Raw genomic sequence first — 12,266 nt, 5'->3', positions numbered from 1 at the left:
AACAGATATGGTAGCTCAAAACTGGGCATCCATGAGGCGCTGTGTTGCCACCAGCAGCAGCAGAATTGTATTCCACCACAATCTGTAATCTTATGGCCTGCCATATCCCTCACTCTACCATTACCATCAAGCCAGGGGACCTATCCTAGTTCAATGAGGAGTGTAGAAGAGCATGCTAGGCATATCTAAAAATGAGGTGCTAACCTGGGGAAGCTGCAACACAGGACTACATGCATGCTAAAAAGCAGAAGCAGCATGCTATAGATAGGGCTAAGCGATCCTACAATCAACGGATCAGATCAAAGCTCTGCAGTCCTGCCACATCCAGTCGTGAATGGTGGTGAACCATTAAACAACTAACAGAAGGAGGAGGCTCCATGAATATCCCTATCCTCAATGATGGCAGAGCCCAGCATGTGAGTGCAAAAGACAAGGCTATAGCATTTGCAACCATTTTCAACCTGAAGTTCTGAGTAGATGATCTATATCGGCCTCCTCCTGAGGTCCCCACCATCACAGAAGCCAGTCTTCAGTCAACTCGACTCATTCCACGTGATATCAACAAGCGGCTGAATATACTCGATACATCAAAAGATATGGGCCCCGACAACATCCCGGCTGTCGTGCTGACATCTTGTGCTTCAGAACTAGCTGCGTCTCTAGCCAAGTTACACTACAGCTACAACACTGGCATCTACCCAACAACGTAGAAAACTATCCAGGTATGTTCTGGCCACAAAAAGTAGGACAAATCCAATTGGCCAATTGTCGCCCCATCAGTCTACTCTCAATTACCAGCAAAGTGATTGAAGCTGTCGTCAACAGTGCTATCAAGCGGCACTTATTCACCAATAACCTGCTCATCGATGCTCAGTTTGGGTTCCGCCAGGACCACTCGGCACCAGACGTCATTATAGCCTTGGTCCAAACATGGCCAAAAAAGCTGAATTCGGAGATGAGGTGAGAATGACTGCCCTTGACATCAAGGCAGCATTTGACCGAATGTGGCACCAGGAGCCCTAGTAAGACTAAAGTAAATGGGAATCAGGGGGAAAACTCTCCACTGGCTGGAGTCATGCCTGGCACAAAGGAAGATGGTTGTGCTGGAAGTCAATCATCACAGCCCCAGGACATCGCTGCACAAGTCCCTCAAGACAGTTTCCAAGACCCAACCATCTTCAGTTGCTTCATCATAAGGTCAAAAGTGGGGATGTTTGCTGATGACTGCACAGTCTTCAGTGCCATTCGCAACTCCTCAGATAATGAAGCAGTCCATGCCCAGATGCAGTATGACCTGGACAACATTCAGGCATGGGCTGATAAGTAGCAAGTAAGTCGTGCCACACAAGTGCCAGGTAATGACTATCTCCAACATCATCATCATAGGCAATTCTTCGGAATCGAGGAAGACGTGCTTCCACTCTTAAAATGAGTCCTCAGATGGCTGAACAGTCCAATACAAGAACCACAGTCCCTGTCACAGGTGGGACAGATAGTCATTGAGTGTAAGGGGGGGTGGGACAGATTTGTCATACACTCTTTCCGCTGCCTGCGCTTGATTTCTGCATGCTCTCGGCGATCAGACTCGAGGCGCTCAGCGCCCTCCCGGCTGCACTTCCTCCATTAAGGGCGGTCTTTGGCCAGGGACTTCCAGGTGTCAGTGGGGATGTTGCACTTTTTCAGGGAGGCTTTGAGGGTCCTTGTAACGTTTCCTCTGCCCACCTTTGGCTTATTTGCCGTGAAGGAGTTCTGAGTAGAGCACTTATTTTGGGAGTCTCGTGGCTGGCATGCGGAAAATGTGGCCTGCCCAGCAGAATTGATCAGCAGAGCTGATCAAGTGTGGTCAGTGCTTCAATGCTGGGAATGTTGGCCTGGTCGAGGACGTTAATGTTGGTGCGTCTGTCCTCCCAGGGAATTTGTAGGATCTTGCAGAGACATCATTGGTGGTATTTCTCCAGCGACTTGAGGTGTCATAACGGGGAACAAAGAAATGGCGGATCAATTGAACAAGTACTTTGGTTCGGTATTCACTAAGGAGGATACAAACAACCTTCCGGATATAAAAGGGGTCAGAGGGTCTAGTAAGGAAGAGGAACTGAGGGAAATCTTTATTAGTCGGGAAATTGTGTTGGGGAAATTGATGGGATTGAAGGCAGATAAATCCCCAGGGCCTGATGGCCTGCATCCTAGAGTACTTAAGGAGGTGGCCTTGGAAATAGCGGATGCATTGACAGTCATTTTCCAACATTCCATTGACTCTGGATCAGTTCCTATGGAGTGGAGGGTAGCCAATGTAACCCCACTTTTTAAAAAAGGAGGGAGAGAGAAAACAGGGAATTATAGACCGGTCAGCCTGACCTCAGTAGTGGGTAAAATGATGGAATCAATTATTAAGGATGTCATAGCAGTGCATCTGGAAAATGGTGACATGATAGGTCCAAGTCAGCATGGATTTGTGAAAGGGAAATCATGCTTGACAAATCTTCTGGAATTTTTTGAGGATGTTTCCAGTAAAGTGGACAAAGGAGAACCAGTTGATGTGGTATATTTGGACTTTCAGAAGGCTTTCGACAAGGTCCCACACAAGAGATTAATGTGCAAAGTTAAAGCACATGGGATTGGGGGTAGTGTGCTGACGTGGATTGAGAACTGGTTGTCAGACAGGAAGCAAAGAGTAGGAGTAAACGGGTACTTTTCAGAATGGCAGGCAGTGACTAGTGGAGTGCCGCAAGGTTCTGTGCTGGGGCCCCAGCTGTTTACATTGTACATTAATGATTTAGACGAGGGGATTAAATGCAGTATCTCCAAATTTGCGGATGATACTAAGTTGGGTGGCAGTGTGAGCTGCGAGGAGGATGCTATTAGGCTGCAGAGTGACTTGGATAGGTTAGGTGAGTGGGCAAATGCATGGCAGATGAAGTATAATGTGGATAAATGTGAGGTTATCCACTTTGGTGGTAAAAACAGAGAGACAGACTATTATCTGAATGGTGACAGATTAGGAAAAGGGAAGGTGCAACGAGACCTGGGTGTCATGGTACATCAGTCATTGAAGGTTGGCATGCAGGTACAGCAGGCGGTTAAGAAAGCAAATGGCATGTTGGCCTTCATAGCGAGGGGATTTGAATACAGGGGCAGGGAGGTGTTGCTACAGTTGTACAGGGCCTTGGTGAGGCCACACCTGGAGTATTGTGTACAGTTTTGGTCTCCTAACTTGAGGAAGGACATTCTTGCTATTGAGGGAGTGCAGCGAAGGTTCACCAGACTGATTCCCGGGATGGCGGGACTGACCTATCAAGAAAGATTGGATCAATTGGGCTTGTATTCACTGGAGTTCAGAAGAATGAGAGGGGACCTCATAGAAACGTTTAAAATTCTGACGGGTTTAGACAGGTTAGATGCAGAAAGAATGTTCCCAATGTTGGGGAAGTCCAGAACCAGGGGTCACAGTCTGAGGATAAGGGGTAAGCCATTTAGGACCGAGATGAGGAGAAACTTCTTCACCCAGAGAGTGGTGAACCTGTGGAATTCTCTACCACAGAAAGTAGTTGAGGCCAATTCACTAAATATATTCAAAAGGGAGTTAGATGAAGTCCTTACTACTCGGGGGATCAAGGGTTATGGCGAGAAAGCAGGAAGGGGGTACTGAAGTTTCATGTTCAGCCATGAACTCATTGAATGGCGGTGCAGGCTAGAAGGGCTGAATGGCCTGCTCCTGCACCTATTTTCTATGTTTCTATGTTTCTATGTTTACATGGTCCATGTCTCTGTGCCATACAGGAGGGCGGGTATTACTACAGCCCTGTAGACCATGAGCTTGGTGGAAGTTTTGAGCGCCTGGTCTTCGAACACTATTTTTCTCAGGCGGCCGAGGCACTGGCGCACTGGAGGCGGTGTTGATTGTCGTCATCAATGTCTGCTCTTGTTGATAAGAGGCTCCCGACGTATGGGAAATGGTCCACATTGTCCAGGGCTGCGCCATGGATCTTGATGACTGGGGGGCAGTGCTGTGCTCCACCTCACAGTCAACAAGCTCCCCACTGGAGTGGAACTAGTGGGAACCTGTTCAACCTTGGCCGTGTCCAGGCCAGATCCAAGACCACCCCAATCTCTGTCGTCGAGCTACAGTACGCGGACGATGCCTGTGTCTGCGCACATACAGAGGCTGAATTCCAGGATATAGTCGACGTATATATTGAGGTGTATGACAGCATGGGCCTTATGCTAAACATCTATAAGACAAAGGTCCTCCACCAGCCTCTGTATCTCCAATAAGCGAGAGTCTAACCACCACGCCTTGACATTCAATGGCATTACCATCTCTGAATCCCCCACCATCAACATCCTAGGAGTCACCATTGACCAGAAACTGAACTGGACCAGCCACATAAATACCATGGCAACAAGAGCAGGTCAGAGGCTGGGTATTTTGCAGCGTGTGTCTCACCTCCGGACTCCCCAAAGCCTTTCCACCAACTACAATATACAAGTCAGGAGTGTGATGGAATACTCTTCACTTGCCTGGATGAGTGCAGCTCCAACTGCACTCAAGAAGTTCGACACAATCCAGGATAAAGCAGCCCGCTTGATTGGCACCTCATCCACCACCTTCAACATTCACTCCCTCCACCACCGGCATACAGTGGCTGCAGTGTGTACCATCTATAAGATGTACTGCAGCAACTCACCAAATCTTCTTCAGCAGAACCTCCCAAACCCATGACCTCTACCACCTCGATGGACAAGGGCAGCAAACGTATGAGAACACCATCACCTGCAAGTTCCCCTTCAACCATCCCGACCCCCACACCATCCTGACTTGGAAATACATCGCCGTCCCTTCATCATCACTGGGTCAAAATCCTGGAACTCCGTCTCTAAAAGCACTGTGGCTGTATCTTCACCACACAGACTGCAGCGGTTCAAGAAGGCGGTTCACCATCACCTTCTCAAGGGAAATTAGGAATGGGCAATAAATCTTGGCTTTGCCAGCGACGCCCACATCCCATGAATGAATAGAAAAAAGCCCGCTTGATTTGCACCCCATCCACCACCTTAAGCATTCACTCTCTACACCACTGATGCACTGTGTCTGCAGTGCGTGCTGTCTATAATATACACTGCAGCAACTCGCCAAGGCTTTTTCGGCAGCACCTCCCAAACCGCGATCTCTAGTGGTGCATGGGTACATCACTATCTATGTTCCCCTCCAGGTCACGCACCTTCCTGACTTACAGATATGTCGCCATTCTTTCATCATCGCTGGGTGAAAATCCTGGAACTCCCTCCTTAACAGCAGTGTGGAAGTACCCTCACCACAGGACTGCAGTGGTTCAAGAAAGCGGCTCACCACCACTTCCTCAAAGGCAATTCAGGATGGGCAATAAATGTTGGCCTTGCCAGTGACCCCCACATCCCATGAATGAATTTTAAAAATTTACAGAAGAAGTAGTGGGACCAAGCAGCTTGTAGGAGTCGCCTGCTACAAGCTGCTTGGTCCCACTATTTCTTCTGTCGAAGACGACAACGAAGTGGCCGCAAGTACAACATTTTTGGAGATGCAAGGGGCATCCTCCTCCGTTTCCATAACTTCCCCCTCCTCAGGCTTGGTGGTCTCCTCCTCCTCCTCCTCCTCACCACCCGTGGTTCTTATGTTCTTATGTTGTTAACCTGAGAGTAGCACAGAAACTGCATGCATAACATGACATCATTCGTATATTATAATGAAATGATGTTACATTACTTTGAATTAACACTGCTTTACACATTACTCACGTGACGCAAGGGAGGGATCTGCACCACCACGGGTGGTGGCTGAGTGACTGTGGCTCCCGACAAGTGCCGCTGCACGCTCCTCAAGGTCCGTGAGCGTCACCAGCTGTGCAGGCCCTACTCCGATGCGCCTGTGCTCCGCACGATTCTTAGATATCTTTTTCTGCAAAAGTGACAAGAGCATGGCATAAGCTAATTGATTAGGTTCTATCATGGAAAGACAACAGTTTCCAACGTTATGTGCTGATAGGGTTTGTATCCACAATTGATGCATGGTTATAACAAAGATCATGTTTAGGATCTAATGCTTGACACAAACATCTCGACTACAATCTCCACGAAGGGCCCCCAACGGGGATGGGGGGAGATCAGGACCACTGGTGAGCTCGGCAATGACTGGATCTAATGTCTCAAAGTGTCGCAGGGCAGACAGTGAGCCAGGGCAGCTCTCTCCCCAGTCCAGGCTGAGTCACTGTATAAGTGACAGCAGCCAGCGAGACTGACACAGTGTGGGTGAAGGTGATCGGATCCCTCAGTGCTCAGTCGTGTCCCATCCACCAAAGTAACCCAAAAAGGAATCGGTGACAAAATTAGACTTAAAGGGCGCAGGTTCAGAACCCTGTCCAAATCTTAGCAAGGAATCTACGCAAGAATACCCAGCTTAATTTCAATCTGGCAGATTTACATATTCAGTGGATCATTGCCGAAGCAACCAAGCTGTTCCACCTCTTTCGGCACTGGTTCGATCCCTTGGGCTCATGGGACACCGAGGACACCACATTGGCGATCTTGCTCCAAATTTTCCTATTGGGGTGGCGGTTTCCCACGCCCACCCTGGGTTAATTGGACCCAGCTAGAGTGCACCTCCCCAAAGAGGGCCTCATTGGCCTCATCGGAGAAGGATTTGGTCCTCCTCCTCCCCCCCTCCACATCCTGGCCACTCTCTGACTCCTCGACGTTGGACATCATTTTTTTTATCTCAATAAACCTCAAACTACTCTCTCAAACCTCAAACCTCTCCTCTATGTCCCTCCAATCTCTCCTCTCTCTCTCTCTCTCTCTCCCTCCCCTGAGCTTCTGCGCATGCCTGGATGACCCCGACCTCCTGAATCACGGGAAAACTTCTTTGCAAAAAACGCATGCGCAGAAAGGCCGTTGCTAGGGATGCCTTGCCTTCCACAGTGCTGGGGCCCATTTTGCATCGCTAAGGCCAAATCCACATCGCTGAGCTATTGTTGGGCTGTTGCTGGAAAGAAAATACCGGAAGTTATGATCCGAAAAATGGGCGATCTTCCAGCGATCCTGAGAGCTGAAACATCGCTCAGGCTGATACAAAGATGGGAGGAAAAGTAATGTATGAGGAGGATACAAAAAACCTGTAAAAGGACATAAACAGTCTAAGTGAGTGGGCAAAAATTTGGCAGATGGAGCATAATTTTGGAAAGTGTGAGGTTATGCACTTTGGCAGAAAAAAATCAAAGAGCAAGTTATTGTTTAAATGGAGAAAAATTGTAAAGTGCTGCAGTACAGTGGGACCTGGGGGTACTTGTGCATTAAATGCAAAAGGATAGTATGCAGGTACAGCAAGTGATCAGGAAGGCCAAGGGAATCTTGGCCTTTATTGCAAAGGGGATGGAGTATAAAAACAGGGAAGTCTTGCTACAGTTATACAGGGTATTGGTGAGGCCACACCTGGAATACTGCATGCAGTTTTGTTTTGCATATTTAAGAAAGGATATACTTGCTTTGGAGGCAGTTCAGAGAAGGTTCACTCGGTTGATTCCGGAGAAGAGAGGGTTGACTTACGAAGTAGGGCCTCTACTATTGGAATTCAGAAGAATGAGAGGTGATCTTATCAAAATGTATAAGATTATGAGGGTGCTTGACAAGGTGGGTGCAGAGAGGATGTTTCCACTGATAGGGAAGACTAGAACTAGGGGTTCTAATAACAGAATAAGGGGCCGCCCATTTAAAACTGAGATGAGGAGGAATTTCTTCTCTTAGAGGGTTGGAAATCTGTCGAATTCACTGCCTCAGAGAGCTGTGGAAGCCGGGACATTGAATACATTTAAGACAGAGATAGACCGTTTCTTAACCGATAAGCGAATAAGGGGTTATAGGGAGCAAGCAGGGAAGTGGACCTGAGACCATGGGCCCAAGTTTCCGATATCCATTAGAACGGTGCACCTCCGGGAGGCCCGCCTATTTTGTGAAATAAAAAGCGCGCCAAAAACTTACCTCGTGATTCTCCGAGTGCACCAGGCCTGTTCAGCAGTCAACGTGATGCAGTACAACAGTGGGGGGGGCGGAGTTACAGCCCTGGGCCAAAAAGAGTGCTGACAGCTGCACACATGCACCGTGGAGTCTGTGGCGGGCCTCGCTCGAACACCTCCTCGGCAGTGGGGCCTGCCCAACCAGCTCTTCAGTAGGCTGTTGGAGGGCTCCTGGTGCTTCCAAACGGATAGGTGCTGTAGTAGGTGAGTAGAAACTTAAAATTTTTTATTTATTGATTGATTTTTATTTATTTACTTATTTATTTTGATTGATTGATTTATTGGTTGATTTATTGATTTATTTATCATTTATTATTGATAATGGCTCTTTATTGGTAAAAGTGAAGTGTTTAATGCTTTGTAAAATCCCCTAACTTCCCTCTAAATTCCCTTCTCCGCCATCTCTCGCTACTTGCGCCTAATTTCTAAAGTGTAGGCAAGGTTTTTCTAAGCGTACAAAAATCGAAACTTACACCGTTCTAAGTTAGTAGGGAGTAATTTTTCATTGCCTAAACTTGCAAACCAGGCGTAAGTGGCTGGTAACGCCCCCTTTAAAAAAAAACTGAACTAAAACAAAACTAAACTAACTCACTAGAACTGGAGCAAACTAAATGCCGAGAATTGCGATTTCTAAGATACTCCAAACTAAACTAGTTTCTCCAAAAAAAGGAGCAACTCCACCCGAAACTTGGGCCCCATGATGGGATCAGCCATGGTCATTTTAAATGGTGGAGCAGGCTCGGGGGACCGCATGGCCTACTCCTGCTCCTATTTCTTATGTTCTTATGTTAGGAGGATGACGAAGAGGAGCCTGGCGAGGCACAGATTGCAGAGCCCCTCATCCATGGGAGAGGCAGGGTGGAGATGCTGCTGGAGCAAGAACCGCACGGCGCCAGCTCATAATGGACATTTGCTTGAATGAGGAAGCTGGGGATGCAGCTAAGACTTGCGACGCTATGTGCCACCACCAAGGCTCTTCTACAGTGAATTTTGGAATGAGACACACAACACCAACGGCAAAGGGTCAAAGTAACATTTTTATATAAACTAGCAATAAACAATACCCCCAACAACACCAAATGATACAATCAAGCAACAAAATCAAACCAAGCAATTAACAGCGTTCTTCTGCAAGTCAGTGAACAACAAGTTCATTTATCAAAAACAACTATTTACATGTGTCATCATTATATACCAATGCCTCTGCATAAGGTTGTGCCGCCCCTTAATGGGACTTGCCCTGACATTTTTGGCTCCATTCTCTTCATCCACTTCCCGTGCCTGCTGCTCCTTCTCAATGAGGCCTCAGTACTGACAGCAAAGCTGCTTGAGGGCTGCTGTGTTAGCGGGGCAGACAGTGCTGTATGAGGATGTAAAGTCCTGTCCCCTCAGTACAGATTCACACGAGGCATGTAGTGAAGTCAAGGTCACTCTGGACCTGCACCTTTATTTCACAGCTCTGGAATGCTGCATTTGCCTGAGACCTGTCCTTATATACCTGTCTCTTGCAAGTGCACCCCTGGTGGTAAGGTATGCTGGTGGTTACAGGTCATATCTTATTACAGTCATGCATAGCATGTTGGGATACAGTTATATATAATAATGTAAGATACATGACATCACCCTCCCCCAAGGTCTTATTGTCTTTATAGGTTCAGTCTCTCAGGTGGTCTACACTCTCGCGTGGAGCGTCTGAGTTGTGGTTCAACTGTTTGCCGTGGTGTCTGTTTTTCTTTGGGTGTGGTTGCTGATATCTCGTCTGGGCTGTCTGTTTCGATTGGTATGATTGTTGTTGACTCGCCTGGGCTGTCTGTTGGGATTGCCCTTTCCTCAGGTTGTTCCCTCTGTCTGTCCACCAGGTATGGTGCGAGTTCCACATTGTAGTCTGCCTCTAGGTTCCGCAGTGTTGTTGGTAAATCTGCTTTTGACTTGGTCTACATGCCTCCGGCAGGTTTTGCCATTGTCCATTTGTACTACCAGTAGCCTGTTTCCTTCCTTGCCCGTTACTGTCCCTGCAAGCCATTTGGGACTCCTGCCATAGTTTAGTACAAACACTTTGTCCCCTATCTCATTCCATCTCCCCCTCGAATTTCTGTCATGGTACTCAGTCAGCTTATGGCGCTTTGCCTCAACAATTTCGTGCATGTCTGGGAGGATTAATGAGAGCCTTGTTTTTAAAGTCCTTTTCATCAACAGTTGCGCGGGAGGGGATCCCAGTCAGTGAGTGCGGACGAGATCTGTATGCCAGCAGCAGTCGCGACAGGCGACCCTGCAGCGTGGGACCTTGGATTTTAAGCATGCCTTATTTAATGATTTGCACTGCTCTCTCTGCCTGGTCATTGGAGGCCGGCTTGAACGGTGCCATCTTGACGTGATTGATGCCATGGTCAATTATAAAGTCGAGGAATTCTGCGCTGGTGAAGCATGGACCATTGTCACTGACCAAAGTGTCAGGGATTCCGTGCGTTCAAACATGGTTGCGAGGCTCTCCACAGTGGTGGAGGTTGTGTTCGAGTTTAAAATGGTGCATTCGATCCACTTTGAAAATGCATCTACAACTACGAGGAACATTTTGACCATGAATGGGCCCGCATAGTCTACATGCACCCGCGACCACGGTTTGGTAGTCCAGGGCCAGGGGCTCAGGGGAGCCTCCCTGGGGGCATTGCTGAGTTGGGCATAAATGGTGCACCTTCGGACGCAGAGCTCCAAGTCCGCGTCAATACCAGGCCACCAGACATGGGATCTGGCTGTGGCCTTCATGAGAACGATCCCCGGGTGCTCGTGGTGGAGCTCCCGGACAAATGCCTCTCTGCCTCGCAGAGGCATGATTACTCGGCTGCCCCACATCAGGCTGCCTGCTTGTAGTGATAGCTCATGCATGCCCCTGTGAAAGGGTTTTAATTCCTCGGGGCAGGCATCGCGAGCCTCTGCCCAGTCAATGGTTAGGACACATCTTTTTACTAAGGATAACGTGGGGTCGCTGGCCGTCCAGGCTCTGATTTGGCGAGCCGTCATGGGCGAACCTGTGGACTCAAAGGCATTGATTGCCATGACTATCTCACAGTCCTGTTCGTCAGACCCTTCCGTGGTCGCCAGGGGTAGCCTGCTGAGTGCGGCGGCACAGTTGTCTGTGTCTGGTCTGTGCCTTACTGTGTAGTCGTAGGACGCCAGCATGAGTGCCCACCGTTGAATTCGCGCCGAGGCGTTGGCGTTTATTGCCTTGCTCTCACATAGGAGGGACGTGAGGGGCTTGTGGTCGGTTTCTAACGTGAACTTGGCCCCGAAAAGGTATTGGTGTATCTTTTTGACACCGTACACGCACGCAAGCAGCTCCTTCTCTCCCATTCCGTACCCGCGCTCCGTCCGCGAAAGTGACCTGGAGGCATAAGCTATGAGTTGTAATTTGCCCACACTATTGACATGTTGCAAAATGCACCCGACCCCATACGCTGACGCATCGCATGTGAGAACTAGCTTTTTACCTGGGTCAAAGAAAGTCAAAACACTGTTGGAATACAGAAGGTTGCGTGCCTTATTGAAGGCGCGTTCCTGGATGTCCCACCCAAAACCATTCGCACCTCTTCCTGAGTAGCACGTGGAGAGGCTCTAGCAGCGTGCTTAAGTTCTGCATAAAGTTCCCAAAGTAATTGAGTAGCCCGAGAAAGGCGCGCAGTTCTGAGACATTCTGGGGCCTGGGTGCCAGGCGAATTGCTTTTGTTTTGGACTCTGTTGGGCGGATTCCATCAGCGGCAATCCTTCTGCCCAAAAATTCAACCTCGGGTGTGAGAAACAGGCACTTGGATTTCTTGACTCGTAGGCCTACCTGATCCAACCGCTTTAGTACTTCCTCCAAATTACGGAGATGGGAATCGGTGTCCCTGCCCGTGATAAGTATGTCGTCTTGAAATACAACCGTCCCCGGGATGGACTTGAGCAGGCTCTCCATGTTGCGCTGGAATATGGCAGCTGCCGACCTGATGCCGAATGGGCATCGATTGTACATGAAAAGGCCTCAATGTGTGTTGATGGTGGTGAGTAGCTTGGATTCCTCGGTCATTCCTTGCGTCATATACGCAGATGTGAGGTCTAATTTTGAGAAAAGTTTACCTCCAGCCAATGTGGCAAATAAGTTCTCTGCTCTGGGCAGTGGGTACTGGTCCTGTAGGGAGACTCTGTTTATGGTAGATTTGTAGTCCCCACAGATTCGTACGGATCCAT

This window comes from Pristiophorus japonicus, chromosome 1 (assembly GCF_044704955.1).
Source record: "Pristiophorus japonicus isolate sPriJap1 chromosome 1, sPriJap1.hap1, whole genome shotgun sequence".
NCBI classification, from domain to species: domain Eukaryota; kingdom Metazoa; phylum Chordata; class Chondrichthyes; family Pristiophoridae; genus Pristiophorus; species Pristiophorus japonicus.
Note: the sequence above shows the minus strand (reverse complement) of the source record.